Raw genomic sequence first — 16,744 nt, 5'->3', positions numbered from 1 at the left:
CCTTTTATGTTTGTCATTTTGATATTTTAGTTCTTTTTTTCTTTTTTTTTTTTTTTGTCATTAAAAAACCAAATGATTTGTTGTAAAAAAAAAAGATACAATAAATTTTTTATTAAGTATTATTTTTTCATGCAAGATTGGTAGCAGTTTTCGAAACAAGGTAAGTTAAATACAGAATATTTAACCTAACCAAAGTACGTTTGTTTAATCCCTTATTTGATTGTTCGGCTCGGTAGATACCTATCATTAATTTGATAAGAAATTAAAAAAATTTTTGAAGTAGAATTTGTCACTTTAATTTCTTAATTTGCAGGAATTTTGTTTTCACTATAATGTATAGACAACGTTCTGTTCAACACGATTTTTAGTATTTTTATTTCTCCTGATGCATTTTAATTAAGTCTGAGGTAGGCTCAAGTTAAAAAGGGTCTGTAATTAAACTCATGTGTGATATTTAACTCTACCTTTCGTATCGATACAATTTTATAAATAAAACTTGATTAACGACACAGGAACAATCACTGTCACAGAAAAGTTTACCATTAACATTACTAACCGATGGTAAAATCTTTGGACGGCATTTCATTTCCTACCACAGCTTCGTTGGGTAAAATCAAGTGCGAATTGAAGATAAATACATATGTTTGATACGATCGTTCCAGTAAGGCTGCGTATACACGCTGCAAAAATTTACGTGACGGAACTCTGGCGTCGGTATATCAGAGCAAATCTACTCTTACCAACGATTATTTCTGTTCCGCTTCCGCACGGTGAAGGACCCCTCGTTTACATGGAGCGGAAAATTCCGCGACGGAGACCTCATACACCAATCAGAGCACAGCTTTTCTGATAGATTCTTCTAAAGCTCCACGCTGATTGGATCATGAAGTTTCCGTCGCGGAATTTTCCGCTCCATGTAAACGAGGGGTTTCTTGACTTCGGAATTTTGCGCAGACATATCGTCGTCTGCATATATTTTGTATATCCGTATCGTGCAACTGTAAAACTGAAAAAGCTAAAACGAATGAGAAAACGGTATTGCAATTTTGCATACTAAAACAAATCAAAATGTACAAGAGACCAATGCATTCACACATTTTCACAGACTTTTTGATGCATACAATCTGAGAAATTTTGTTAAAATTGAGTCGAGTCACTGGTTGTGTGATAGTTATAAACAATTCAATATCAAAAACACACTAGTTTAATATTTATAGGTTACGTAAGTGATAAATTCCGTAACAGAAATTACCCCAAAGGTACCAGAAAATTTGTTGCAGTGCGGAAAAATAATCGTTGGTAAGGGATTTGCTCTGATGTACCGACACCAGAGTTCCGTCGCGTAAATTCCCGCAGCGTGTTTACGCAGCCGAAAAAGCTTATCTTTACCCCGAGCATTCGCCAACGTCCATACCACGCTGAAAGCACCGGTTCTCGTCTCAGTTCTTGTTCGGTTCTCGTCTGGTCCGGTTCTCGTCTAGTCTAAGCTCTCATGCTTACAGTAAATATTGCTACAAGTAAATAATATAAATCAACGTAATTAGTGGAAAACCTTTTTCACCAATTATTATCCTGATTTTCACTGATCGGAAAAACCATTCTTCAATCATAAGTGAGCGATTAACGAAAATAAGCAACCTAACCTCAATTGCCGCAGTGATGCGACGCAGCAAAGCATGTCAGGCTTCGCAGCGTTGACTCAAAAAGTGGAAAGAAAGAGAAAACGGGAGACACAAGAAAACAATGACAAGGCCATTAACCAGAAAACAGTAAAAATGACTAACCGCAAACAGACGGAAAACACAATACGCTTAAGCAACAAATTCGAACTGTTAAAAAATAACGACAATGAAAACATGCAAACCAACAATGATAATGTAATAGAATTCGACGATGAAGAAAACAGTTCTGATGAGATAGAAGGTAATGATGCAGAGTCAAAAGGCAAACAGCACACATCTCAACTGCACAATAAACAAAAACAGAAGACGCCCATAAATAAAATACCACCACTTGTAATTCATGGAGAAATAACTGACAACAACAAGTTTTTAAAAAAAAATTAAAGACATGCTTAAGGAAAAATTTTTTATCAAACACAACAAAGGATATACAGAAGTCTTTACCACTGATGTGGAAGATCACAAACTATTAAAAAGTCGTTGGCAAGATGAAAATTTAGAATTTCATACGTTTACTGAAAAGATTAACAAACAGCGTGTATTTGTCATCAAAGGACTGCATACAGATACACCTATTACCGAACTGATGACCGAATTAAAAGAAATGAACTTTGAGGTCTCTAAAATAAATCAGATGAAAAACACAACAAGACCACTCTATATGGCAACATTTGGCCCAGACACAAAGCTAAGTGAATTGAAGGACAAAGTTAGATATCTACACTACACTAAAATTGAATGGGAAAGATACCAGAACAAAAGAAGGATTACGCAATGTCATAGATGCCAAGAATGGGGACACGCAACTTCCAACTGCTTTGCAAACCCAATGTGCTTAAAATGTGCTCAAAACCATTTGACCAAAGACTGCACTAAAAACAAAAGTGAGCCTGCAACATGCGCAAATTGCGGTGGAGACCACCCTGCGAATGCCACAATCTGTAAGGTCTATACAAAAAGAGTGGAAATGCTAACTAACAAAAACAAGCATGTAAACCCAAAAACAGGCCGACAAATCAACAAAAATCCCAATATTCAGGATCAGAAACAATTCCCTGACCTTAACCACAAAAGTACTGCCTGGAACACTGACAGAACTTTAAACTGGAAAACAGCTGACAAGCTAGGCAAAAATCCCATTGACCAACATATAGATAAACACACTGAAAATGAAAGTACTAACCCAATTAGTCAAATATCAACACTATTAGAACTCTCAAGTGAAATTAAAATTATCGACCAACTATGTAACATCAATAGTATGCTAAACCTAGTAAAACAATTCAGAGTGGAACTACAAAAGTGTCAAACAAAAACTGAACAATTTCAACTATTTATAAACTTTTCCTACAAATTAGAACAAAATGAATAAGCTAAAAATATGTAGCTGGAACGCTAATGGCCTAAAAAGCAAAGTAGGTGAACTAATTGAATTTATCCATAGAGAAAAAATAGACATCATGCTCATCAACGAAACCAAGTATACAAGTCAATCTAAATTAAAAGTCAAAAACTACACATGCTACAGGAAAGACAGAGACAGGGATGTAACTGGAGATGACCCATCAGGAGGTGTAGCTCTTCTTGTTAAAAATACCATCCCACACACAGAAATCAAATTTAATAAACCTACCGACCTAGAAGTTATAGGTATAACACTTCCTAGTGCCATACACTTGATAGCTGCATACAGGAAGCCATCACTACACCTCACTCAAATGGATCTAGACTTTATCATGGAATTGGGAAAAAAAGTTTTGCTAGTCGGAGACCTAAATGCCACACACTTGACTTGGAACTGTCACAGAAACAATAAAAGTGGAAACCTCCTTCTTAATTACCTACAAAAAAGTAATAGCATACTACTATATCCAAGTGAACCTACACACTACCCACCAAATAACTCAACACCTTCCACAATAGATCTAGTTGTCAACAAAAACATAAACACAGTAACTGAACCAATAGTCCAGCATGAGCTCAGTTCGGACCACCTACCTATTGTATTTTACATAGGATCTCAACAAATTAACAACATGAAGAAAATAATATATAATTATAAAAAAGCAGACTGGGAAGAATTTAAAAGATTACTGAACAAAAAAACTATAATTAATAAAAACATCAACAGCCAAACTGACCTAGATATAGAAGTCCAAAAACTCACTGAAAACGTCAAATGTTGCATCGAAAAAGCTGTACCAGTAAAAGCATTGACAAATTACACAGAAGAATTACCTCAAGAAATAACTGACTTAATAAAAACTAGAAATCAAACCAGAAAACTTTGGCAACGCACTAGCATGCCATACTATAAAACTCTTTTTAACGACCAAAATAAAATTAAAAGAAAAAAAATATCAGACTTCAGGAATGCACAATGGAAAAAGAAACTCTTAAAGCTCAATCCACATGATAAATCTCTCTGGAAAATGACTAAAATCCTTAAAAACGATTATCATCAGATTCCAACTCTTCAAATGAATGGAAAAGCAGCATGCTACCCCCAAGAAAAGGCTGAAATGCTAGCTACCCAATATGAAAACGTTCACAACCTGGATGAAACAAACAATACCCCAAGTCAGGACAAGATCACCCAAAGCGTCAAACTGTACATGGAACAAACAACTGCTTTAGATACCTATAAATATTTCACAAATCCTCACGAAATAACAACAGAGATCAAAAAACTTCCATCGCTAAAGGCACCTGGTTTGGATAACATTCAAAACATCGTCCTCAAGAATCTACCAAGGAAAGCCATAATCCAATTGATGTATATTATTAACACCTCAATAAAATTAGGTTACTTCTCAATTCACTGGAAAACTGGACTGATTACTCCAATATTGAAACCAGGTAAAAAAAGTAATGAACCCAGTAGTTACAGACCCATTAACTTACTGAACGCACTCAGCAAACTCGCTGAAAAAATAATACTCAAAAGATTAGTAGACCACGACAACAAAAACAAAACCATAATCAACGAACAATTTGGATTCAGAAGTAAGCATAATACGGTACAACAGTGTGTTCGAATAGCCAATGATATTAGCACAAACTTTAACAAAAATAAAGTCACAGCAATGACACTACTAGACATAGAAAAAGCCTTTGATAAAGTCTGGATCAACGGACTGCTGTTCAAGATGATTCAAAATAAATACCCAGCTGCACTAATCAAGCTTATCTCCTCTTACCTACAAAACAGGAACCTCACTGTCACAGTAGATGGAGCCAAATCTAATCAAGGCAGGAGTCCCCCAGGGTTCAGTCCTTGGGCCCAGACTCTTTTTGATATTTATTAATGATATCCCAAAATTTGAAAAGACAAACATTGCTCTATTCGCAGATGACACCGCTTTATATGCTTCCTCCTTCTCAGCAGTTGTTGCAGCAAAGCAGAATCAAATACACATCAGCAAACTAGAAAAATTCTACATGGACTGGAAAATCTCAATCAACGAAACCAAGACAGAGGTATTAGTTCTTGCTAAAAAAACAAAAGACATAAAGATTTTTTGCCCAATCAAAGTACGTGGACACTCAATAACACCAGTTAATTCCGTTAAGTATCTTGGAGTACACTTGAATTCAAAACTCACCTACCACAGACACATAAAAGAAACAATCAGAAAAACATATGCAGTCATCAAAAAAATATACCCACTCCTTGCACACAAATCAACTGTCACAGTGAATAATAAGAAGCTCATCTATAAAATGCTATTAAGACCAATCTTCACATATGCAGCTCCAGTATGGTCTAATTTAGCAAATACCCACATGAAGAAACTACAAGTGCTACAAAATAAGTGCCTCAGACTTGTACTGTCAGCAGACAGATATACCAAAATTACTAACCTACACACAGAAGCTGAAATTGATTATGTCAACACCTATGTCACTTCACTCTTTGAAAATTTTTACCAAAATCAACTGGACTCTAACGAATTACTTGACTCCATCAAGAAAATCAAATCCTACAACTTACCATTTACCTACAAGCATAAATTACCATATCAAAATTTGAAATTTTTTCATCAATAAATATTGCGGCTGCAGACGGCTTTCACGTCGCCCTGAGCATGCAGATGCAGATGCAGCCCGCATCGCTCTCGCTGTTCACTGCTGCTGCTAAGCTGAGTTGCTCTGTCGATAACCGCCAGGTGGCGTTGCCACTATGTACATTTCAAAATGAGCGACTACGCTAATTCTATGAACCGTATTAATTTTCAACAGTAGGTTTTTCAACCATATTTTTCCTACAATCTAACAATTATTGTAATCATCACTAAAACCGAACTTGTATCTTAACAAATAACCCACTAACAGACTACATGTCAATATAATTAATTATAACAGTAGATAAAGCTCTATTCTGAAAGAGCAGGCGCTACAATGTAAATCACGTAACAATAAACATTTTGTATATATAGTGTTGCTACATGTATAAATGTATATTAAACAATAATGAATAAAAATATTTTCAAAAAAAAAAAAAGGTTCTCGTCTGATCACCGAAATTAAGCAGCATTGGGCGCGGTTAGTACTTGGATGGGTGACCGCTTGGGAACCCCGCGTGCTGTTGGCATCTCTTTTTGTCAATCTCCGTTAGAGCTCTTCTGCTTTTGTAAACCTTAAATACGCTATTTTTTAACGGCTTATCATTTCTACGATCTCGATAAAACAAACGACTTACTGAAGAGAGGGCCATGGTAGCACAGTGATTAATGGTAACACACGCTTACGAGTTCAAGACTCGGCCTTTTCTCACTTAGCTCGCACCTCTACCACCTCTGGGAGCTTTATTTCTTAAGTGCGTATTTGCAACTGTGGTCCGATGGTTTGGAAGCCATGTACAATATCGGTCCCGATTGCTGTGTAAGTGATTTATCACATTGAATCTGAGGCGGTTTTTTATCTATGCCAATGACGATAGCATACATATGCAAGAGTAACACAGTAATGGAGAGCCACATAGGACCTGTATGGGACCTCAAATGGCTGTAAAAAATAAAAAAAAAAAACAAACAAAAAATTACTGATGAAAAATTATGATCTTATTAATCACGATGGCTCAGTTAAGTACTAAGAGTATTAAGAATTTCAGGAAACTTTTGAAAATTCGTATGATATACACTTTTTGCTAGGTTATTGGTTTTTTGTTTTGCAGTACGATTGTGTTTACATTTACATACCTTGTTCAAAGTTTATCATTACTTATAAGACTTGTACACTTGGTTTTTCTATTATTTTTTAATTTCTGTTAAAAAACGACAAATTTGTCTATTTAAAAAAAAAATAAAAAAAAACTTTCAAGTGTAAGTATGACATATTATACGGTTTGAAATACCGCATTAATAGCGAGATTTTAAACATTTTTAAGGTGTAACATTGAGAATAATACGTGTTTAGAGAGAAAACAAGATTTAAAAGACCTTATGACACGAGTTTGTTTTATATGATATCTTTTTTTTTTCAATAAAATTATTACATTGAAATATAACGCAAATGTATGAATATAATGTTTGAACGTGCATTGCGTGAAAACACTGACACTACCACTAAGATCTATGTTCACGACTTTTCTCTGTAAAACACAACACTGCGAAAAAAATTAGCCTATTTTCAAAAGTGTGTCCCGAAAAAAAAATATATGTGAGATTCAAACTTATACGTTAAAGATATGGTAGCATTAGCTATAATACAGCAAAACAATTAATTATAACGATATACTTTTCCTTTAGCAAAATATTAAGCAAATAAATTTTATTAAAATTTAACGTTGTCTGAGATAATAGATATTTTAATGCTCCATTTACCTTATATGTTGGTCATTTTGATATTTTAATTCTTTTTTTCTTTTTTTTTTGTCGTTAAAAAACCAAATGATTTGTTGTAGAAAAAAAAGATACAATAAATTTTATATTAAGTATTATTTTTTTATGCAAGATTGGTAGCAGCTTTCGAAACAAGGTAAGTTGAATACAGAATATTTAATGTAACCAAAGTACGTTTGTTTAATCCCTTATTTGATTGTTCGGCTCGGTAGATACCGATCATTAATTTGATAAAAAATTAAAAAAATTTTAAACTAGAATTTGTCACTTTAATTTCCTCAATTTGCAGAAATTTTGTTTTCAGTATAATGTATAGACAACATTCTTTTCAACACGATTTTTAGTATTTTTATTTCTCCTGATGCATTTTAATTAAGTCTGAGGTAGGCTCAAGTTAAAAAGGGTCTGTAATTAAACTCATGTGTGATATTTAAATCTACCTTTCGTATCGATACAATTTTATAAATAAAACTTGATTAACGACACAGGAACAATCACTGTCACAGAAAAGTTTACCATTAACATTACTAACCGATGGTAAAATCTTTGGACGGCATTTCATTTCCTACCACAGCTTCGTTGGGTAAAATCAAGTGCGAATTGAAGATAAATACATATGTTTGATACGATCGTTTCAGTAAGGCTGCGTATACACGCTGCGGAAATTTACGTGACGGAACTCTGGCGTCGGTATATCAGAGCAAATCTACTCTTACCAACGATTATTTCTGTTCCGCTTCCGCACGGTAAAGGACCCCTCGTTTACATGGAGCGGAAAATTCCGCGACGGAGACCTCATACACCAATCAGAGCACAGCTTTTCTGATAGATTCTTCTAAAGCTCCACGCTGATTGGATCATGAAGTTTCCGTCGCGGAATTTTCCGCTCCATGTAAACGAGGGGTTTCTTGACTTCGGAATTTTGCGCAGACATATCGTCGTCTGCATATATTTTGTATATCCGTATCGTGCAACTGTAAAACTGAAAAAGCTAAAACGAATGAGAAAACGGTATTGCAATTTTGCATACTAAAACAAATCAAAATGTACAAGAGACCAATGCATTCACACATTTTCACAGACTTTTTGATGCATACAATCTGAGAAATTTTGTTAAAATTGAGTCGAGTCACTGGTTGTGTGATAGTTATAAACAATTCAATATCAAAAACACACTAGTTTAATATTTATAGGTTACGTAAGTGATAAATTCCGTAACAGAAATTACCCCAAAGGTACCAGAAAATTTGTTGCAGTGCGGAAAAATAATCGTTGGTAAGGGATTTGCTCTGATGTACCGACACCAGAGTTCCGTCGCGTAAATTCCCGCAGCGTGTTTACGCAGCCGAAAAAGCTTATCTTTACCCCGAGCATTCGCCAACGTCCATACCACGCTGAAAGCACCGGTTCTCGTCTCAGTTCTTGTTCGGTTCTCGTCTGGTCCGGTTCTCGTCTAGTCTAAGCTCTCATGCTTACAGTAAATATTGCTACAAGTAAATAATATAAATCAACGTAATTAGTGGAAAACCTTTTTCACCAATTATTATCCTGATTTTCACTGATCGGAAAAACCATTCTTCAATCATAAGTGAGCGATTAACGAAAATAAGCAACCTAACCTCAATTGCCGCAGTGATGCGACGCAGCAAAGCATGTCAGGCTTCGCAGCGTTGACTCAAAAAGTGGAAAGAAAGAGAAAACGGGAGACACAAGAAAACAATGACAAGGCCATTAACCAGAAAACAGTAAAAATGACTAACCGCAAACAGACGGAAAACACAATACGCTTAAGCAACAAATTCGAACTGTTAAAAAATAACGACAATGAAAACATGCAAACCAACAATGATAATGTAATAGAATTCGACGATGAAGAAAACAGTTCTGATGAGATAGAAGGTAATGATGCAGAGTCAAAAGGCAAACAGCACACATCTCAACTGCACAATAAACAAAAACAGAAGACGCCCATAAATAAAATACCACCACTTGTAATTCATGGAGAAATAACTGACAACAACAAGTTTTTAAAAAAAAATTAAAGACATGCTTAAGGAAAAATTTTTTATCAAACACAACAAAGGATATACAGAAGTCTTTACCACTGATGTGGAAGATCACAAACTATTAAAAAGTCGTTGGCAAGATGAAAATTTAGAATTTCATACGTTTACTGAAAAGATTAACAAACAGCGTGTATTTGTCATCAAAGGACTGCATACAGATACACCTATTACCGAACTGATGACCGAATTAAAAGAAATGAACTTTGAGGTCTCTAAAATAAATCAGATGAAAAACACAACAAGACCACTCTATATGGCAACATTTGGCCCAGACACAAAGCTAAGTGAATTGAAGGACAAAGTTAGATATCTACACTACACTAAAATTGAATGGGAAAGATACCAGAACAAAAGAAGGATTACGCAATGTCATAGATGCCAAGAATGGGGACACGCAACTTCCAACTGCTTTGCAAACCCAATGTGCTTAAAATGTGCTCAAAACCATTTGACCAAAGACTGCACTAAAAACAAAAGTGAGCCTGCAACATGCGCAAATTGCGGTGGAGACCACCCTGCGAATGCCACAATCTGTAAGGTCTATACAAAAAGAGTGGAAATGCTAACTAACAAAAACAAGCATGTAAACCCAAAAACAGGCCGACAAATCAACAAAAATCCCAATATTCAGGATCAGAAACAATTCCCTGACCTTAACCACAAAAGTACTGCCTGGAACACTGACAGAACTTTAAACTGGAAAACAGCTGACAAGCTAGGCAAAAATCCCATTGACCAACATATAGATAAACACACTGAAAATGAAAGTACTAACCCAATTAGTCAAATATCAACACTATTAGAACTCTCAAGTGAAATTAAAATTATCGACCAACTATGTAACATCAATAGTATGCTAAACCTAGTAAAACAATTCAGAGTGGAACTACAAAAGTGTCAAACAAAAACTGAACAATTTCAACTATTTATAAACTTTTCCTACAAATTAGAACAAAATGAATAAGCTAAAAATATGTAGCTGGAACGCTAATGGCCTAAAAAGCAAAGTAGGTGAACTAATTGAATTTATCCATAGAGAAAAAATAGACATCATGCTCATCAACGAAACCAAGTATACAAGTCAATCTAAATTAAAAGTCAAAAACTACACATGCTACAGGAAAGACAGAGACAGGGATGTAACTGGAGATGACCCATCAGGAGGTGTAGCTCTTCTTGTTAAAAATACCATCCCACACACAGAAATCAAATTTAATAAACCTACCGACCTAGAAGTTATAGGTATAACACTTCCTAGTGCCATACACTTGATAGCTGCATACAGGAAGCCATCACTACACCTCACTCAAATGGATCTAGACTTTATCATGGAATTGGGAAAAAAAGTTTTGCTAGTCGGAGACCTAAATGCCACACACTTGACTTGGAACTGTCACAGAAACAATAAAAGTGGAAACCTCCTTCTTAATTACCTACAAAAAAGTAATAGCATACTACTATATCCAAGTGAACCTACACACTACCCACCAAATAACTCAACACCTTCCACAATAGATCTAGTTGTCAACAAAAACATAAACACAGTAACTGAACCAATAGTCCAGCATGAGCTCAGTTCGGACCACCTACCTATTGTATTTTACATAGGATCTCAACAAATTAACAACATGAAGAAAATAATATATAATTATAAAAAAGCAGACTGGGAAGAATTTAAAAGATTACTGAACAAAAAAACTATAATTAATAAAAACATCAACAGCCAAACTGACCTAGATATAGAAGTCCAAAAACTCACTGAAAACGTCAAATGTTGCATCGAAAAAGCTGTACCAGTAAAAGCATTGACAAATTACACAGAAGAATTACCTCAAGAAATAACTGACTTAATAAAAACTAGAAATCAAACCAGAAAACTTTGGCAACGCACTAGCATGCCATACTATAAAACTCTTTTTAACGACCAAAATAAAATTAAAAGAAAAAAAATATCAGACTTCAGGAATGCACAATGGAAAAAGAAACTCTTAAAGCTCAATCCACATGATAAATCTCTCTGGAAAATGACTAAAATCCTTAAAAACGATTATCATCAGATTCCAACTCTTCAAATGAATGGAAAAGCAGCATGCTACCCCCAAGAAAAGGCTGAAATGCTAGCTACCCAATATGAAAACGTTCACAACCTGGATGAAACAAACAATACCCCAAGTCAGGACAAGATCACCCAAAGCGTCAAACTGTACATGGAACAAACAACTGCTTTAGATACCTATAAATATTTCACAAATCCTCACGAAATAACAACAGAGATCAAAAAACTTCCATCGCTAAAGGCACCTGGTTTGGATAACATTCAAAACATCGTCCTCAAGAATCTACCAAGGAAAGCCATAATCCAATTGATGTATATTATTAACACCTCAATAAAATTAGGTTACTTCTCAATTCACTGGAAAACTGGACTGATTACTCCAATATTGAAACCAGGTAAAAAAAGTAATGAACCCAGTAGTTACAGACCCATTAACTTACTGAACGCACTCAGCAAACTCGCTGAAAAAATAATACTCAAAAGATTAGTAGACCACGACAACAAAAACAAAACCATAATCAACGAACAATTTGGATTCAGAAGTAAGCATAATACGGTACAACAGTGTGTTCGAATAGCCAATGATATTAGCACAAACTTTAACAAAAATAAAGTCACAGCAATGACACTACTAGACATAGAAAAAGCCTTTGATAAAGTCTGGATCAACGGACTGCTGTTCAAGATGATTCAAAATAAATACCCAGCTGCACTAATCAAGCTTATCTCCTCTTACCTACAAAACAGGAACCTCACTGTCACAGTAGATGGAGCCAAATCTAATCAAGGCAGGAGTCCCCCAGGGTTCAGTCCTTGGGCCCAGACTCTTTTTGATATTTATTAATGATATCCCAAAATTTGAAAAGACAAACATTGCTCTATTCGCAGATGACACCGCTTTATATGCTTCCTCCTTCTCAGCAGTTGTTGCAGCAAAGCAGAATCAAATACACATCAGCAAACTAGAAAAATTCTACATGGACTGGAAAATCTCAATCAACGAAACCAAGACAGAGGTATTAGTTCTTGCTAAAAAAACAAAAGACATAAAGATTTTTTGCCCAATCAAAGTACGTGGACACTCAATAACACCAGTTAATTCCGTTAAGTATCTTGGAGTACACTTGAATTCAAAACTCACCTACCACAGACACATAAAAGAAACAATCAGAAAAACATATGCAGTCATCAAAAAAATATACCCACTCCTTGCACACAAATCAACTGTCACAGTGAATAATAAGAAGCTCATCTATAAAATGCTATTAAGACCAATCTTCACATATGCAGCTCCAGTATGGTCTAATTTAGCAAATACCCACATGAAGAAACTACAAGTGCTACAAAATAAGTGCCTCAGACTTGTACTGTCAGCAGACAGATATACCAAAATTACTAACCTACACACAGAAGCTGAAATTGATTATGTCAACACCTATGTCACTTCACTCTTTGAAAATTTTTACCAAAATCAACTGGACTCTAACGAATTACTTGACTCCATCAAGAAAATCAAATCCTACAACTTACCATTTACCTACAAGCATAAATTACCATATCAAAATTTGAAATTTTTTCATCAATAAATATTGCGGCTGCAGACGGCTTTCACGGCGCCCTGAGCATGCAGATGCAGATGCAGCCCGCATCGCTCTCGCTGTTCACTGCTGCTGCTAAGCTGAGTTGCTCTGTCGATAACCGCCAGGTGGCGTTGCCACTATGTACATTTCAAAATGAGCGACTACGCTAATTCTATGAACCGTATTAATTTTCAACAGTAGGTTTTTCAACCATATTTTTCCTACAATCTAACAATTATTGTAATCATCACTAAAACCGAACTTGTATCTTAACAAATAACCCACTAACAGACTACATGTCAATATAATTAATTATAACAGTAGATAAAGCTCTATTCTGAAAGAGCAGGCGCTACAATGTAAATCACGTAACAATAAACATTTTGTATATATAGTGTTGCTACATGTATAAATGTATATTAAACAATAATGAATAAAAATATTTTCAAAAAAAAAAAAAGGTTCTCGTCTGATCACCGAAATTAAGCAGCATTGGGCGCGGTTAGTACTTGGATGGGTGACCGCTTGGGAACCCCGCGTGCTGTTGGCATCTCTTTTTGTCAATCTCCGTTAGAGCTCTTCTGCTTTTGTAAACCTTAAATACGCTATTTTTTAACGGCTTATCATTTCTACGATCTCGATAAAACAAACGACTTACTGAAGAGAGGGCCATGGTAGCACAGTGATTAATGGTAACACACGCTTACGAGTTCAAGACTCGGCCTTTTCTCACTTAGCTCGCACCTCTACCACCTCTGGGAGCTTTATTTCTTAAGTGCGTATTTGCAACTGTGGTCCGATGGTTTGGAAGCCATGTACAATATCGGTCCCGATTGCTGTGTAAGTGATTTATCACATTGAATCTGAGGCGGTTTTTTATCTATGCCAATGACGATAGCATACATATGCAAGAGTAACACAGTAATGGAGAGCCACATAGGACCTGTATGGGACCTCAAATGGCTGTAAAAAATAAAAAAAAAAAACAAACAAAAAATTACTGATGAAAAATTATGATCTTATTAATCACGATGGCTCAGTTAAGTACTAAGAGTTTTAAGAATTTCAGGAAACTTTTGAAAATTCGTATGATATACACTTTTTGCTAGGTTATTGGTTTTTTGTTTTGCAGTACGATTGTGTTTACATTTACATACCTTGTTCAAAGTTTATCATTACTTATAAGCCTTGTACACTTGGTTTTTCTATTATTTTTTAATTTCTGTTAAAAAACGACAAATTTGTCTATTTAGAAAAAATAAAAAAAAAAACTTTCAAGTGTAAGTATGACATATTATACGGTTTGAAATACCGCATTAATAGCAAGATTTTAAACATTTTTAAGGTGTAACATTGAGAATAATACGTGTTTAGAGAGAAAACAAGATTTAAAAGACCTTATGACACGAGTTTGTTTTATATGATATCTTTTTTTTTTCAATAAAATTATTACATTGAAATATAACGCAAATGTATGAATATAATGTTTGAACGTGCATTGCGTGAAAACACTGACACTACCACTAAGATCTATGTTCACGACTTTTCTCTGTAAAACACAACACTGCGAAAAAAATTAGCCTATTTTCAAAAGTGTGTCCCGAAAAAAAAATATATGTGAGATTCAAACTTATACGTTAAAGATATGGTAGCATTAGCTTTAATACAGCAAAACAATTAATTATAACGATATACTTTTCCTTTAGCAAAATATTAAGCAAATAAATTTTATTAAAATTTAACGTTGTCTGAGATAATAGATATTTTAATGCTCCATTTACCTTATATGTTGGTCATTTTGATATTTTAATTCTTTTTTTCTTTTTTTTTTGTCGTTAAAAAACCAAATGATTTGTTGTAGAAAAAAAAGATACAATAAATTTTATATTAAGTATTATTTTTTTATGCAAGATTGGTAGCAGCTTTCGAAACAAGGTAAGTTGAATACAGAATATTTAATGTAACCAAAGTACGTTTGTTTAATCCCTTATTTGATTGTTCGGCTCGGTAGATACCGATCATTAATTTGATAAAAAATTAAAAAAATTTTAAACTAGAATTTGTCACTTTAATTTCCTCAATTTGCAGAAATTTTGTTTTCAGTATAATGTATAGACAACATTCTTTTCAACACGATTTTTAGTATTTTTATTTCTCCTGATGCATTTTAATTAAGTCTGAGGTAGGCTCAAGTTAAAAAGGGTCTGTAATTAAACTCATGTGTGATATTTAAATCTACCTTTCGTATCGATACAATTTTATAAATAAAACTTGATTAACGACACAGGAACAATCACTGTCACAGAAAAGTTTACCATTAACATTACTAACCGATGGTAAAATCTTTGGACGGCATTTCATTTCCTACCACAGCTTCGTTGGGTAAAATCAAGTGCGAATTGAAGATAAATACATATGTTTGATACGATCGTTTCAGTAAGGCTGCGTATACACGCTGCGGAAATTTACGTGACGGAACTCTGGCGTCGGTATATCAGAGCAAATCTACTCTTACCAACGATTATTTCTGTTCCGCTTCCGCACGGTAAAGGACCCCTCGTTCACATGGAGCGGAAAATTCCGCGACGGAGACCTCATACACCAATCAGAGCACAGCTTTTCTGATAGATTCTTCTAAAGCTCCACGCTGATTGGATCATGAAGTTTCCGTCGCGGAATTTTCCGCTCCATGTAAACGAGGGGTTTCTTGACTTCGGAATTTTGCGCAGACATATCGTCGTCTGCATATATTTTGTATATCTGTATCGTGCAACTGTAAAACTGAAAAAGCTAAAACGAATGAGAAAACGGTATTGCAATTTTGCATACTAAAACAAATCAAAATGTACAAGAGACCAATGCATTTACACATTTTCACAGACTTTTTGATGCATACAATCTGAGAAATTTTGTTAAAATTGAGTCAAGTCACTGGTTGTGTGATAGTTATAAACAATTCAATATCAAAAACACACTAGTTTAATATTTATAGGTTACGTAAGTGATAAATTCCGTAACAGAAATTACCCCAAAGGTACCAGAAAATTTGTTGCAGTGCGGAAAAATAATCGTTGGTAAGGGATTTGCTCTGATGTACCGACACCAGAGTTCCGTCGCGTAAATTCCCGCAGCGTGTTTACGCAGCCGAAAAAGCTTATCTTTACCCCGAGCATTCGCCAACGTCTATACCACGCTGAAAGCACCGGTTCTCGTCTGATCACCGAAGTTAAGCAGCATTGGGCGCGGTTAGTACTTGGATGGGTGACCGCTTGGGAACCCCGCGTGCTGTTGGCATCTCTTTTTGTCAATCTCCGTTAGAGCTCTTCTGCTTTTGTAAACCTTAAATACGCTATTTTTTAACGGCTTATCATTTCTACGATCTCGATAAAACAAACGACTTACTAAAGAGAGGGCCATGGTAGCACAGTGATTAATGGTAACACACGCTTACGAGTTCAAGACTCGGCCTTTTCTCACTTAGCTTGCACCTCTACCACCTCTGGGAGCTTTATTTCTC

General features: G+C 35.1%; 1 non-coding gene across 1 annotated transcript; it reads left to right on the top strand.

Moving 5' to 3' along the window:
- Nucleotides 1–16,402: 16,402 nt before the first annotated feature.
- On the top strand, nucleotides 16,403–16,521 carry LOC149374864 (5S ribosomal RNA). Its single transcript, XR_016293021.1, has one exon. It is a non-coding gene; the product is annotated as a 5S ribosomal RNA (ribosomal RNA).
- Nucleotides 16,522–16,744: the final 223 nt, after the last annotated feature.

The sequence above is a fragment of the Copidosoma floridanum genome, unplaced genomic scaffold (assembly GCF_036245765.1).
Source record: "Copidosoma floridanum isolate Cflo_tuat_1 unplaced genomic scaffold, Cflo_Japanese_pri ptg000013l, whole genome shotgun sequence".
NCBI classification, from domain to species: domain Eukaryota; kingdom Metazoa; phylum Arthropoda; class Insecta; order Hymenoptera; family Encyrtidae; genus Copidosoma; species Copidosoma floridanum.
Note: the sequence above shows the minus strand (reverse complement) of the source record. Positions and strands in the feature narration are given on the sequence as shown.